This window comes from Triturus cristatus, chromosome 6 (genome assembly GCF_964204655.1).
Source record: "Triturus cristatus chromosome 6, aTriCri1.1, whole genome shotgun sequence".
In the NCBI taxonomy this organism is placed as follows: domain Eukaryota; kingdom Metazoa; phylum Chordata; class Amphibia; order Caudata; family Salamandridae; genus Triturus; species Triturus cristatus.
The window spans coordinates 891,597,397-891,613,493 of NC_140589.1; positions in this window are offsets into that span (position 1 = coordinate 891,597,397).

A 16,097-nucleotide genomic window follows, 5' to 3' on the forward strand; every position below is an offset into this window, starting at 1 on the left:
GGCTTGTCATTGACAGGCCAGTCAGATTCAGTAGGATATTTCAGATTACAACCCTCAGTCGCCAATTGGAGCAAAGAGATTTGACCACCACCATTATAGTTACGAAAATGATCTTGCACAGTAGAATCCAAACTCAAAGAACAAAATTTCAAACAGTCGCCAGTATCCAGCATAATACCAGCAGCGCCTAGTTCATAAAGGCGCACCATCCATGCGAGCAAGGCCTCACCAGTCCGCTGCCGAAAGCGCTGCAAAATATCACTAATTTCTTGTTGAGTAAAATCTTCTAAACAGTCCAAAGAAACACCCTGCGGAGCATTAGGAGATTGCTGCAACTTCCGACGAAAAACCGGATGCGCAGAGACCACGGGACGAGCATCACAAGGAGCCCGAGCAGTACTAGTAGAGGGACAATCAGTGTAAGAAGCGTCGATCCCGCCCGAGGAACGAGCGTAACCACGGGGTGCACCATCAGAGGTGCGAGAAGCAGACTTACAGTCATGACGGGAACGAGAAAACTCGTGCGAACCAGACTCCTCACCCGAGGAACAAGATGTACTCGAGTCCCAGATATTACCATCCCATTCATCAGGGTTCCAATCTAGTCCAGCTTTCGCCACGACCAGACGCACCTTACGCGTCGAAACTCGACCACGCCTGTTCTTGTACTTATAACGAGCAATCCGCACAGCCGCCCTTTCGGCAACCGTTTGGTAAGTGTCAAGTTTGTCAGAAAGCAATTTATTTTGACACCGCAATAAAGTATTAGAATTCTGAACCTCAACAAAGTGTGCCTCCACATCCTTAAGAGAGATCTGTAATTTCAACAATCTCTCATGCAGAATTCGATACGCAGACAGAATAACCCAACCCCTGCGCCCCAAAGCGGGAACCTCCTCACCCTTCAATACGGGTGCCGTCTGCAAACAAGTAATCACGTCAGCCGGTTCCGCCGACTCCAAAGAAGAGTTCCAATTTTCACTCAGACCAGTAGAGTCAGCCCACTCACGGGCTAAAGCTCCATAAGGCGTTGAATCCCATCCGGGAATATCAACGGACAATTTAAGAGTAGATTTAGATTTCTTAGAAAACATCGCGAAAAAGAAAGAAAAAGAAACGCAGAGAAAAGAAAGGAAGAGAAAGAGAGAGAGAGAGAAAAAACTATACACGCAAATATATAAAAAAGGATGCAAAGAAAACCACGCACACACCGAAAGCAAACATAAGACAAACAAAATGCACACAGGTTTCGTAAACAGTTCGTGACGCCAAATGTTCTGCTTGGGTTCTCAGATCAGGTGGAACCCGCTCAACAGAGCCCTTCTAACCCAACCCAGAACGTTACCCCCTCCCTAGGGCCTTTTTACATCTAAATAACCACATATATATGTACCACCTAAGGACAGGGAATTCCTATTATATGTATATATCAAGACCTCACAACCTCGCGGTCTCAGGCAGACCCAGAACTCCTACCCAGACGGCAGCCACACACAGTCTCGCGGTCTCAGGCAGACCCAGAATCTCCTACCAGACGGCAGCCACACACAGTCTCGCGGTCTCAGGCAGACCCAGAATCTCCTACCCAGACGGCAGCAACACACAGTCTCGCGGTCTCAGGCAGACCCAGAATCTCCTACCCAGACGGCAGCAACACACAGTCTCGCGGTCTCAGGCAGACCCAGAATCTCCTACCCAGACGGCAGCAACACACAGTCTCGCGGTCTCAGGCAGACCCAGAATCTCCTACCAGACGGCAGCAACACACAGTCTCGCGGTCTTAGGCAGACCCAGAATCCCCTACCCAGACGGCAGCAACACACACAGTCTCGCGGTCTCAGGCAGACCCAGAATCTCCTACCAGACGGCAGCAACACACAGTCTTGCGGTCTTAGGCAGACCCAGAATCTCCTACCCAGATGGCAGCAACACACACAGTCTCGCGGTCTCAGGCAGACCCAGAATCTCCTACCCAGACGGCAGCAACACACAGTCTCGCGGTCTCAGGCAGACCCAGAATCTCCTACCCAGACGGCAGCCTTAGCACGAGCTCATCCTATTATTACCGTAGTACACGACAGGGGAATCGGGATTACTATATATTCAGATCACACAAAGACTATTAGTTGAGCACAACCTGTTCTTTAGTTCGAGGGGCTTCTCTCTCCCTCATTCAGTTATCACTTACCTGATCAGGATTAACATCTGTTCATGTCAAGCTATATCTGACTAGAAGAATAGGCTATCCTCCTATACAAGGATACACAACACATGCTAACTCACGACAAGCTAAATACTTTATTTAAATGCCACATGCACATTCACAGAATACATTATATATACAACCTGCAAGGAAAGTAGAAGGTTAGATTACACACTTCAATAGAAAGGGGTCGACATCACCTTAGTCGTATGTAGCCTGTGCTCAATGGTCATCTAGGTTCCCTTCTCGTCTGTGCCTCGGCTTCGCCTGGAAGTCACACCTCCGCAGTCGCGGATCTACTCCCTTCTCCCTCTCCGAGTCACTGGAACCTCTTCCTCATCGGCTACTCTCTCCTCCTCCTTAAATTCAAGTTCGTCATCTGTCTTCCCTGGAATAAGTAGTAGCTTTTCTGCTAACGGCCAGATGCCGCCTATGGTCTAGAAGCAAGTGCCCATATCTAACTCAGACTTTCACTAATATAGAGGTGCATTCTCTCATGGAAATTTCCAGCTCGAAACCTGCCGCCCACCAAATTCCTGTACCTCCCCGTGCCAAGGACACGTTCCCAGCCGGCCGGCCTGATGTAGTGTCTTCGGCAGGGGAAAAAATACACTCCTTCGATAAGGGCCGGCCTGAACCGGTTCTCTCCGAGCGAATAACACCTCATAACTAAAATATCACCCTTCGCCTAGAAATGTCCCAAGCTGCCGGAGCAGAAAGAAAGATGGAGTCTCTCCTGTCTGAGGCCTACCAGGCCTGAATTCAGCACGACTCCATGAAATACCCTCACTATAGGGCAGATTATCCTTAATGCTAACGAATCTATCCCCTAGGCTATGTATGTAGGCCCTGATCTATGGGTAGGAGCACGGGATCGTGTCAAAGTGTCTAATAAATAGGCCCTATTCACTACTCTAGTCCTTAGACTCGGATGGAAAGAGACTGAAGTCATATTGATCGCTCTACAACACCAGAAGGCCGGGAAAATCAAGCAGTACAAACGTTCAAAAGTTTCATTTGTTGTTTCCACGTTCCTTTACCGTCTAAGTTAATCTAACCACCCTAGACTAATACAAGTTCCTCGATAAGCTCCTAACTCCCCTTGTTGTTCACTAATGCCATTGTTAAACCCTCTCTGAGGATTACGTATGCCACAAGTTTTATCAGGTTTCCAGCATTAACCTTCTCCTCCATCCACAATTCAAGTAATTGAATAAAATAACCTATTATCAGTTTCAAAACTTAGGAATTCACCTTCACACCTTCCAGCAATCCAGAATACCAAGTGCCATCTTCTCTGATGGCATTTCAGGGTTATGTGGGTGTTCCACCATAGGGATTCTACCAAGCCTCCCTCTCATAAAGGGAGTACTGTCAAGATTTTGAACGCCATGCCAGTGCCTTAAGTGCTTTTTCCATGTGGCCCCCATGCATGTCTTCTTTCCTGACACTTTCTGAGCATGCCCACTTTCCTGGTCTTTAGTGGCTCTGCTGCAACAGAAAACAAGTAGCACAGATTGCAGGAATCCAGAAGACGTCGTCCCAGAGTCCTTAGTATGGAAGCCATCTTGCTCACATACATTACAAATAGTGCCATACCTCATCTGCTGGTTGGCCAGTATTTTGAATTCTACATGCTGTGGTTGTAGTGTTGAACCAAAAGACTGGACTTGTGATTCTTGGGAGCACTGGATGAATTGGCGTCATGAACCACTCCCCCTCCCACCATGCCCACTAGAGCAGCTAAAGTGTTGGTGGCCACTGGGCCCATGAGCTGCTAAGCTGGGTCACACTAAAATGCTGACCATTTCTATGCGGGCTTCTTCTATAACCATAAATGCAGACAAAAGGTCATAAATAATGCTGTAAGGAAATACCATGCCAGTGCTGAGGGAAGGGAGACATTAGCTGCCAAGTAACTGGGGCAGAGAAATGATGCAAAGAGACAGAAAAGGGCAGAAAAACAAAGAGAGCCAGTAGGTGAGAGAAATATAAGAAAGAAAAAGTAAGGAGGGCTGAAAATGGAAAAAAGATGAGAAAATAATGGAGGAAGAAAAAAAAACATGAAGGTGAAAGAAAGAGAGGGTAAGAAAGGAAGGTGGAAGGAAGAGACTAAGGAAAGAAGGAAGGGTGAAAGAAAGATAGATGCTAAGCAGAAAGGAAAGATACAATGGCAGGCAGGGGAGGTAAAAGAAGAAGAGACGAGGAAAGAAAGGTATAAAAGATGAATGGTGTAATGAAGAAAGTGTTAAAGGAAGAGTAACAGGATGAAGAGTGAAGGATAAATACAAGGAAGAGGGAAACGGTGAAAGCAACTCATTTAAGGGATATAGGGATTCGCACACACCATGACATTAGATGTATGGCGCAAAGTGGGGGATACTTTAATTTTCTGACTTTGATTTGATTGGATAATGAATGTAGTTGCCACATAAGTAGGCTCGCCCTACGATTGTTGTAGGCAAGATGTTGGTCTGTATAGTGATGATGACATGTTTATCTTTATAAGGTCATAGACACAGTCTACGGAATTTGTGTGTGATTAGGGCACCTTCATCATGCATTCACCTTACGAGCATTTAGGGCCAGATGTACAAACTTTTCAGCTTGCAAACGCCTGATGTGCAGAATCGGGCAGTTTGCGCACAGAATAAAGCATTTTTAAATATACAAAGCCCCATTTGCGAGCCGGTAACCTATTACTGACTCCCAAAATAGGGTGTGCGAGTCGCTATTAGGAAGGAGTATGCCGAGGGCATCCCTTCCTAATAGCGAGTCAAAGTGCTATTCAGGATTATTGATTTTCGACCGGAATACGGTCACAAAACGATTCCAGTTTACCACCTACTTCAAGTAGGTGGTAAGCCAGTCGCAAATGGGACCCCCTTCCCTTTGGGAATGGTAGCGAAAACTTTTTTTTAAAAGCATGAAACAGAAATGTTTCCATTTTCTTTTTGAAATGCATCCCATTTTGTTTTAAGGAAAACTGATGATTTTTTTTTTTTTAAGTTGCTTTTTTTAACAGCAAACACAGACATGGTGGTCTGCTGTCTCCAGCAGGCCACCATCTCTGTGTTACTGCCCATTCCCAATGGGTCGCAAATTGTGACCTCCCTTATGAATATTGATGAGGCAGGTCAATTGCGACCTCATTGGGAATTGCTAATGTGAGACACATTAGTACATTTCATTTTGCGAGTGTCTAATTGTGAGTCGCAAAAAAATTGCAATTAGAGACTCGCAAAATCGAATGTTCGAACATCTGGCTCTAAGTGTTGAGACATATAAGTGTAGATGTTGTTGTAGCCTGAAGAGCTGGACAATTCATGCTACTGGGCAAATTGTTGAATGAATATTTGTTACAAGGGAATATTTGAATTTAAGACACAGAAACTCTGATTTTGTCTGAAAAGTCTGTTCTGAACTCTATACTGTAATTGCAGCCCAACCATGATCATAGATAGATGACTGGGCCGGACATGCCTTTTATTCCACTGGGCATATCCCCAGGTGCCTGAGACTCTTGGGGGCATATTTACGAGGAAGTGGCGGAGCGCGGCGTTAGCTTAACGTCGTGCTCCGCCACTTCTGGATCGCAGGGCTGCATCATATTTACGAGAATATGGTGCAGCCCTGCATTTACCCCTGCGCTGAAGCTAATAACAGCTGCATAGTGCCAACGCTGGCACTCTTGCACCATAGTGGAAGGGTGCCTGTATTGAGGGGAATGATTGTTTATGTGCAGGAAGGTGTCCCTTCCAGCACATAAAACAATTCGAAATGGCATTTTGTAACTTCTATGTGTGCTGCTTAATGCAGCACAAATAAAAGCTGCAAAACGTAACTTTTTTAATGATTGTTTATGTGCACGAAAGGACACCTTCCTGCACATAAACATTCAAGGTGTGCCGCACAAAGCAGCACACATAGAAAGAGCAAAAAACAAGGAGAAATGTTCTCCTCGTAACACCAGGGTAAGACCAGGTTTTCCCTGGTCTTAATTTTGGTACTGCCCCATATTTCCACCACCCATGTAAATATGGGGCAGTGTCAAAATCAATTGGTGTTGCGGTGGAGCACCCACCACAACACCCATTGCCTGCCCCTTTCACGCTCAGTGTAGCATGGAAGGGTGCCTTATTTACAAGGCAGCGTTAAACCATGTTAAGTGGCTTAATGCTGCCTTGTAAATATGGCAAAACCCCCATCGCAACCACAACTTCAGAAAAAGTGATGTTGTGGCGGCAATGGGGGCTTGTAAATATGGCCTGTGGAGGCCGGTTGTGGATGCCCAGGCTCATTCCTGGTGCCTCTGTCACTTCTCCTAACTAATCAAGGATAATTGCAGCAGGCAAGGGAAATCTTCAAGAGAGAGGGTGTGAGAGAAAGAGAGTGGGAGGGAGGGAGGGAGGGAGGGGGGAAGGCAGAGAGAGATCAGACATCGAGGAAAGAGAGAGGAGAGCAAGAGAGAGCGAGATTGAATTTATGGAAAATGAGAGTTTGTGTTAGGAGAAAAGGGAGCAGGGCTGGTTTGGGCATTCTTGCAAGGGCTGCTCTCTGTTGCTCAGAGACTAGAGACCCGCTACAGGCAAGTGAGGGAACCTTTTGATACTGTATTTGTATTCTGGCTACAGACAAGTGAAGAAACGTTTTATAAGGTTATCATAGTCGAGCAGAGATGATATACTATCTTTTTGTCCATGTGTTATCCCACTGTTTAATCTCTGATGATTTCCTCTTTAGTTTGTAACAGCCATCTTCACTCTGGTCTGCAAGCCAGAAGCAGAGCTTTTATGGTGATACATGTAACAGATACATATGTTGATGATTCCAGGGTGAGAGCTTTGAGTAATTGTTGTCCTCTGTCCTTATCAGATCTCCTTCCCAGCAAACCCTTCTCTAGTGCAGCAACCCTGCAGTCTTTTAGCTACTCTGATCCTCTGTGTGTACCACAGAGTGGGGATGCCGGAAGCTGGGCCTCTTAGAACGTGCTGCTCTTCGGGTACTATGGTCTTTGCAGCCCAGCACAGTTTTCGCAAACAGATGTAACAGTTTATAGAAATTATGAAACCAATGATTCTATTTTTTTTACAGAAATGTGAACACACTTTAGTTAATCATATTTAACCCCTTCGATGCGCATGACGGAGCGGTTCCATCATGCGCATCGGTTGCGCTGTGCGTATGACGGAACCGCTCCGTCATGGCCCCGCCCGCGCAATAGAACCTTCAGCACAGCGCGGTAATCTGCGCCGCGCTGAAGGGGTTAACAAGTGAATCCTTCAGACCAGTGATCTGATCAGAAACTGGACCACCTTTTGTTACTGTTGCTTGGACGTATTTAAGACATAGGAAACATTTAAATCATATAATTGTTGAATTCTACTTGAAAAACTATACCCCTAACTATTATTTTAAAGCCTTTACATTCACTTACAGTACTCCTACCCGAGATTCTTCAAAGATACATGTTCTAAAACATTTGTGTTTTGTAGCATTCACTCAATGTGTAGTTGCCTTTAAAAAATATATTAGTGTCTGGAAGATTCGGAATAGTTCTAAATGTATATTGTAAAACCATGTAAGTTCACTAGTGGGTAGATCTAGTCCTTGTTGGTGCTAAACAATTCTTAATGTTTGTTGCTCGTTGCTCTTTTTTACTTACCAAGGGGTTCAATGAAGGTCATAACAGCAGCAAAGATAGGGGAAAGCCTTTTCCGGTGCTCCTTAATGATCAGTATAGTAGCAAAGAGAGCAGAAAGCTGTGTCCGGTGCTCCCTCATACGTACATCTTTAATCCTGCAATGCATTTATGTATGAAAATAGTATTTCTATACCACCAACCTAGCCAAAAGGTAGCACAGCACTGTATGTGCTCTAAAGACAAGCTTAAAGTGGGCCAGTATTAGGAAAGGAGGAGTTGTGCACAGTTAATGCATTGTGATGTAGTGTTCTTTAAAGAGGTGTGTCTTTGTCTCTGTTCCAACTTAAAGCATCGTTGGGGTACTCCTGATGGATATGGGGATGTTGTTCCAGATCCTGGGAGCGCAGATGGAAAAGGCCTTCTATCTTGTGTTTCTTATTCTTCTTAACACTTCTTAGTGTGCAGGCTAATTGTGTACTGGCTGCGGGTGGGCCAAGAACCATCAGAGATGGTGCGCTTGTCTGCACGATAAGAGGGGGTGCTGGTTGTGATCAATTTGTAAATGATGCAGCTGATTTTGAAAATGGTGTGGACTGACAATTGGAGCAAATAGAGTTAAATAAGGTTAGGGTGATTTGATCATATTTCTTGAAGCCCTAGGTTACCTCTAAGGAGTGTCAGTGTCTGGAAGGCCATGGAATAGGGCACTACAACCATCTAGATCTGAGAGTACAAGGGCATGAACAGTAGTTCTGGAGTTGCTTTCTAGAAGAAATGGCTGGACTTTCTTTAGAAGATATAGCTGTTTCCTGGCCACCTTTGTGTTTTTGGCAATGTGTTCGCTGAGGGAGTAGTTGGTGTCCAGGGTGAATCCAAGTGATTTGGCATTTAGTAAGAAGTGGGATTTGAAGCTATCAGGGTCCATGTCATTAAGCCAGATTTGTACTATATCTTGTTTTCTGTTCTTGGCAAATAATAGGATTTTTGCCTTGGTTGAGGTGAGCTTTAGATAGGCACTGGAAATCTAGGACAGGATAATGTGCAAACAGCGTTTTAGGAACTGGACATCTGAATTCTCCTTTGGTGACGCTGGTGGATGTCTGCACTGAAAGGTAATACATTTGATAAAAGCCAGTGGGAGTGCATAGGCTGTAAAGATTGAATGTTTTCAACATTGGGTGATCTTATAAGCTCTTTTTTCATTTATTGCTTCTGCAAATTCAGTTATGTTGTGCATTGGATTATAAATATTCCCCTTTAGTAAATGCTGGAGAGGGAGTGGGACTAAGGACGTTTCTTGGAAGGTCTCCCTACAGGAATAGGCAGGTACCCACAAATCACAGTTTTGCCTCTTGCAGGTAGTCTCCCACCGTGAAAGCAGTCAGATCTTTGCTCTTTTGAAAGCAAAGAGTAAGTACCTTACCAACCTAATAAAAGAGTGGGAATACCCCTTCATTGCATTGTAGTGTAGGGTAAAGTTTCTCAATGAGGGAATATTTTTCTCTTGCAGAAAGAGAATGACATGCAAATTTGCATTTTCTCATGGCTTGCTCGTGCATAATTTTTTACTCAGTGGAAATTTTGCATGTCTCATTTTGAGCATGAGCGTACCCTTGGAAATCTATGCCATCCTAAAATTCCAGAAAATAAAAAATACAAATGTAGAAGTAACCCTATGGCTGCAAATCCCTGACCTTTTATTTTGGTCTTTGTGACGTGGGCCCTAAGAAATTAAAAAATGTTAGAGAATGTGGCAGACATAAAGGTGCTGTGTCGATTTGTTGTTTAGTAGAATACAGTTTTTTAAATGTTGTCTCTTCTTTAGGATCTGCTCTTCTCTCAGTCACGTTTTTGCACCATGACGATCAGGCCTGACCAGAAGTGGTGGTCCAGGCTCGTCCATTGAGTGCCATGACTTGCTTCATTCACATTAAACTCATAGGGGCACAACCTGCTGTGTGAAATGTACAAGCACACATAAAGCCACCCTGCGTGGCTTTAAGTGTGCTCATAAATATCGCCACATTTTACGCAACACATTGGGGGATATTCTCAAGAACGTGTGATATTCATTGCAAAATTAAGCTTAAAGCAACTCTTCACATCGCAGTCTATCGCGGGAAGTTAACACCGTGGTAACGTGGTATTCACGAGCCGGCGGTACCATGCAATAGGCTCACGATAACGCATCACACGTCTTCGATAAAGTCAACACGACGACGCAAAAATGCGAAACACGAACGCAAAAAAAGTTGCGATGAGGCCAAGCGTGATACAAAAATCAGCGAAAACCAGCGACAGGCATGCAATTCCCACGCGTCATGCGGGAAAATGCACTAAAAAAGCAACCATAAAAAAGGAGAAAGAAAGAAACTGCGTAGCAAGGAACCTCGTGGTCAGGGAAGGCCAGGGAGAAGTTAGAGAGGAAGATGGGGTACAGTCCACAGGAAAACCAGATCAGCGTCACGGAGGTGACAGAACACTACTACCCACTGAACGTCAAGATGACAAACATGAATGCAGTCAGAGTGTCGAGGAGGTCAATGAAGGAGGACAAGAGGCGCTGGCATGATGTGAAAAGCCAAACCAAGCACAAACCCGCTGCCAAGAGGAAGGCAGCAACGGCAACAGGAGGTGGGAGTCCTCCACCACAGGAGGAGCTGGAGGAAATGGAGGCCACAGTCAGCAGGGTGAAGATGGAGCAAGGAGTTGAGAGTCCGGACACAGCTCGACGGGACCTGACACAACATCCACAGGGTGAGTAACGACCAGGGCCTGGGGGAACAGGGGAGATGGGTACAATGTCACACATGCACAAACATGTGTAGCACACTGCACACCCACAACGACCCTGGATCACAAACCCGGATCCCCGTGGCACACTGCAGCACACACACATATCAAAAACAGCACATCCGACAACAATGTGGCACAAAGTACAACACCGACACTGCAGAACAGAGGACACAACTGGGTCCGCTCATGCGCAGAAACAGCCCAATCACATCTAACATAGCAGGAAACTGTAAGATGGAAATGCACATGTACAACCACACATCTGTCATGTAGTCCAAATATCCACTGTCCCACAACAAATAAACAGCACCTCCCAAACAGTCACAATGTACATAGTCATACAGTCTGCATGTAAACTAGAACATGTCAACATGCGTCTCCCCTTCACATTGCAGATGGACAAACAACACCTCCAGCAGAGCAGACCAGACCACCCATCAGTGACGCTGGAGAGGACCACCACACCTTCGACACCGACACCCTACAACAGCCCATGGACATCTCAGGCAACCCACCCCAGGAGCAGGGCAGCTAAGCCACACAGAGGAGACCCCAGCCCCTGCACAGACCACACAGCAGGAAGCACCCGCCACCATGGCTGGCTCCCAACACTTCACCTAGGCACACATCTCATTCCAATGCCAGGTGTCAGAATGCCAAAAGGAGGTGGCAAAACAGGTGCGGATGGGCTCAGAGCTCATGGAAGCCGAACTAGATCATATACGTGGGTGTTCAAGTCCCATCAGGTACCACCTACACCTCACAAAGGAGACCCACACCGCGACAGATATACAAGCATGTGCACAATTCCTGCAATGAACCACGCGCAGTGCCACAGAACAATCCTTCACACTGCCACGCTGGACCTCTGTACGACGGCCCAGTCCACTCCTCTTATGCATTTAGTGGCAGACGACAAAGCTACATGTCCAAGGTCTTACCCGCTGCCAGCGGTGACATAGTTGCATCCGCTGTACACTGCACAATGTGATGTTGGAGGCCCCGGGGCCCTCATGCATATATCATGACCACACGGACACACGCAGATAGTTTGTGGAAATGGCTACGGGCACATGTGCCTGTCCTCTTTATTGGCAGGGTCACATGTACAGTGACGCCTGTGCTGGATGGCTGTGGGGTGAGTGTAAGCCAGCCCGCACGGAGTGGTTGGTGCTGGCAACAACTTGAACAGTGAACACCAATAAAATGGAAACAGAAAACACCAGCATGACAGAGACACCTGCGGTGAATCATGGTGGTAGCCGGAGCAAGTACAGAGGTCACCCAATTTGCAAACAGAAGTGTCCGTGAGTTGCAGTGCACTGAGGTTGGGGCACTGGAGATGAGCGTGCTCATGTCAAAAAAATCTTGAGGATTGTGTCCCTTCGGGTTATTCCTGATGCAGCTGCTGTGGTGTGTGTTACACATGCATCATCTCCCTTATCATCGTCCCAGGTCTCCCACATTGCCTGAGGTGACATTGCTGCATGAGCTCACCACAGCACACAACTCATTCAGAAATGGTCCATGAGTCGTGGTGCACTGAGTTAGTGGCACCTGGAGTGCTGAGCAGGGTAGCAGGCAGATGATGGCATCCACGACACATGTGAGCAACTCCTGCCAGTACGGCTGTTTTGACTCTGGCAGTTGGCAATTGGAAGAGGTCCTGGTGGTGGTGGTATGTGCCCCCTGCGGTGATGCGACGTCCGGGCCGGTCAGAACTCGATTTGATGTGTGAGCCCTGGTGGACCGCATTCGAGTCCAGAGGCAGCGCACAGCACAGGGCCACAAACACATGGCATTGAGGACCCCAAGGCCATTGTCTCAGAGGCAATCCAATATCTTACCGGACAGGGTCCCTGACTTGAGATGCACAGAGCTAGTGGCCCTGGATGCACTGCGGCTGGCACAGGCACACCACCACGGGACGGTGAATTGCGGTGCAGTGAGATGGGCCACGCAAGCTGAACGGGTCCTCATCGATGTCCGAGGTGAATGTGGCAGAGGGTTGCGGGTGACAGTGGAAGGTGTCCTCCAGGGCATGATGCAGAGGGTAGAAACCATCCGGAAGCGGCAAATTGAGGAGTGGAATGCTACAGCCTAATTTTCGCCTAAAAATCAGTATCACCGACATGATGATGAAGACAACCCCAAGTCCATAGACTCAGTCGCCACCAAAGTCCAACCAGAAAGTGTCCATGGCTGTCGGGGAACAGACTTAGTGGCACCGGAGCTGTAGGGGTATGCAGTCTGCGATGAGGCCAGTACAATGATATCAAAACTGCCATAAATAAATCAAGACTCGGCCGCAGTGTAGGTCCGAGGCAGTGGTCCGCATGGGCCCATAGACATGTGTCGTTGGGATGCTATGCACAGATTTGCTGGCACCAGATCGAAGGGAGTACAGTGAGATTAAAGCTGCCATAAATATATGGCCACGGACATCATGAATTCAAGACTCAGTTCCCAATGTGTGCCCTACTCAACCGCAGTGTAGGCCCGAGGCAGTGGTCAGGAGGGGCCCACAGCCGCGTGTCGTTGGCTCGCGATGCACAGGGTCAGTGACACCAGAGCAGTTGTTAGCATTGTGCAATCACCTCCGTAACGGGGATCCTTTTTTCCTCCGGACTGCACCACGTCTTCATCTTACTCCTGTCCAGGCGTTCAAGATATGAACTCTGCCATACACAAATCAAGACTCTGCTGTGTGACCGACCTGGCAGATGTGTAGGCCGGTGGAGTATATAAACGAGAAAGGAGTACTGTGGGCCTGTGTCTAGGAGGCCGTGATGGTCTGAGGAGGCTGCTAAGCTCACAGGCCTCTGGCTTGTGCCGGCACGTGGTAGGCCCTCCTTGACAAATGCCGGTGTCCACAGGTGAGCAGTGAGGCCTGGCTGTGCGGAGGCGGGCATGACTGGTCGGGTTCCATTGTGCCGGGGTGCAGCAGGTGCACATTTTCGCAGGCAACACTGTTCACGGCGTCGGCCTCGTGGCGGGCTGGGAGGCGCCACCCTGGCAGAGACGCTGGGCATTCCGGAAGAGGACCACGCTTAGAGCTACATGCTTTTTATTCACACCCCTACGCGTGCCTGGCATATGCCGGGCCATCCCACTCTGCTCACGCTTACAGGGGGGGACATCACAAGCTACATTTCCGTGATCTTCCACACTGGCTGGGGTGACATGGTTGCATCCACTGTCCACTACACTCCATACACCAGCGGTGTATGTGGACATGGATATGTCTGTGGTCTGCATACTGCAGTCTGGCCAGCACATCTCCACCACACTTGGTATTTTGTACCTTCTCATTCATGGGTCACTTGCTCCGTCGCACATGCCTGGTTCCCAGCTCTCTCCACATACAGCTATTGTGTGGCTGAGGTGCCATGCCGTTGATGGTCATGTTGAGAACGAGGAAATGCCAATACTGATAAATCATTCAGAGCAGTCAATGAATCATGGAAGATAACATCAAACGACCACAATAGTACTAGTTAATAGTATTTATATCAATGTAACAGACAAAGAGGTCCTGTGCACACGTTTCTGGATAGAACTCTCGTTAGAAATGATAGAGGAATGACAAGGCTTAAAGTTCGTAGGATATTGAAATGACGAAGGTCGACATCAAAAGTTTCAATGCAAAGTATTATTTATGTATGTCGGTATCTGACCAATACATAATACAAACAAATCAGCCGACACGTGTTTCGTCACACCGTGTGAAGATGTGACTCTTCAGGGCTGGTAAGGCAGTAAAGTAAGTGCATACAGACCGATCCTGAGCGTGGGCAACAAGGGTGTGGTAAGAAGGATCGGCCTCACAGCATCGTGGAGTAGGGGGCGAAAGGTACAAACCATACGGGTAAAATGGCTGTACAATCGGGTATGCAGAGGATCGCAGAGTGAAGGATCCACCGTTCTCCAGGGCACATGCCTGGTTCCCAGCTCTCTCCACATACAGCTATTGTGTGGCTGAGGTGCCATGCCGTTGATGGTCATGTTGAGAACGAGGAAATGCCAATACTGATAAATCATTCAGAGCAGTCAATGAATCATGGAAGATAACATCAAACGACCACAATAGTACTAGTTAACAGTATTTATATCAATGTATCTTCATAAAGTTTTTGATCTATCTTGTATGGAAATTATTTAAATACAAGAATGAAAAGCCGTCTACAAATTTATATACATGAACATATAAAAACTTTTTAGAAAGAAGGGGACTACACTAAACGAGTCTGCCATTGAGACAGACGTAATACTTTAGACAAACATTCAAACACCACTCCTCATACATCCAAAACAAAAAATCAAACAAAAATTACTTCGGTAACCTATTTGTCCCTTTTATGGGAGTTACCAAAGGGCCAACAAAACCTGGTGAGATTTGAACAAGACTGTTTATAGGTGCATGTCAATAATTGTTCTTCATGTTTTTCACCATTAAGGACATTTTTTTTTACACATGCACCGACTTTATATGTTTACACCAGTGTTTGTTTACACAACGGACAAAAGGTCGACGCGTTTTGAACCCCTAGTCTTTAACAAAAGAGGGGTTCTCCTCAGGACCGAGACACTGAAAAAAGAAGAAAGAAGAGGGTGTAACTACACCTGTACAATATCCAATGGCCTCAGAGTTATGAAAGCTTTTAAATTAACCACAAGTCTTACCAGAGTGGCAGCGCAAATCAAGCCCTTTCAAACAGGGCCAACTAGAAGAGCAAAAATGGACTATATTAACACTGGCAGGTAAAAGCCGTAAATGAAACAAAGTAAAAATTGTCAAAGTCGGGAAAGTCATTACAAGCTGGTCGTTTACTCACATTCATGGCAGAAGTCATCACTTAGGAGTGAGGGAAATTTTCTTTAATGAAATAGTAGGGAGTCCCATAATGAAGGTGGAGCGAAGAGCTCTACACAAAGAAAGTAAGTTGAAATTCGGTGTGAACGTCGGCATGATTTAACAATCAATAGGGCTAGCAGTGATGTTCGAGGGAGCATACCTTGAATATCCCTTCGGCGCCAGACACTGGGCTCTCTTGAAATTGAGACGGCACTGCCGAATCTGCAGAAATACAGGAGGGAGAATTTAGTCGGTGCACAACGTCCAGCGGGAACCTCTGCTAAAACGGAAACGATTGCAGAGGGCACAATGCAGTTACCTGATTAGTGGCGGGGAGCACTTGACATGCAGCAAGGTGCGAAACTATGACCTGTGATGTCTTGCTTCCGTATAGCTACTAAATGGAATTCTGGGGATGTTCAGAATTCTGGGAAATGTAGTTTGAGAGTGCAAATGGCAGTAAAACATCCTAAAAATGAATTGAAGACTCGTTTAACCGATGTAAACTGAAAAAATAAGATATATGATGAATATGTAGGGAATGGATCCATAAAAACTCAGAGCTGAGTTTTGTCTCGCTTGGGGTCCAGGGAGGAGCT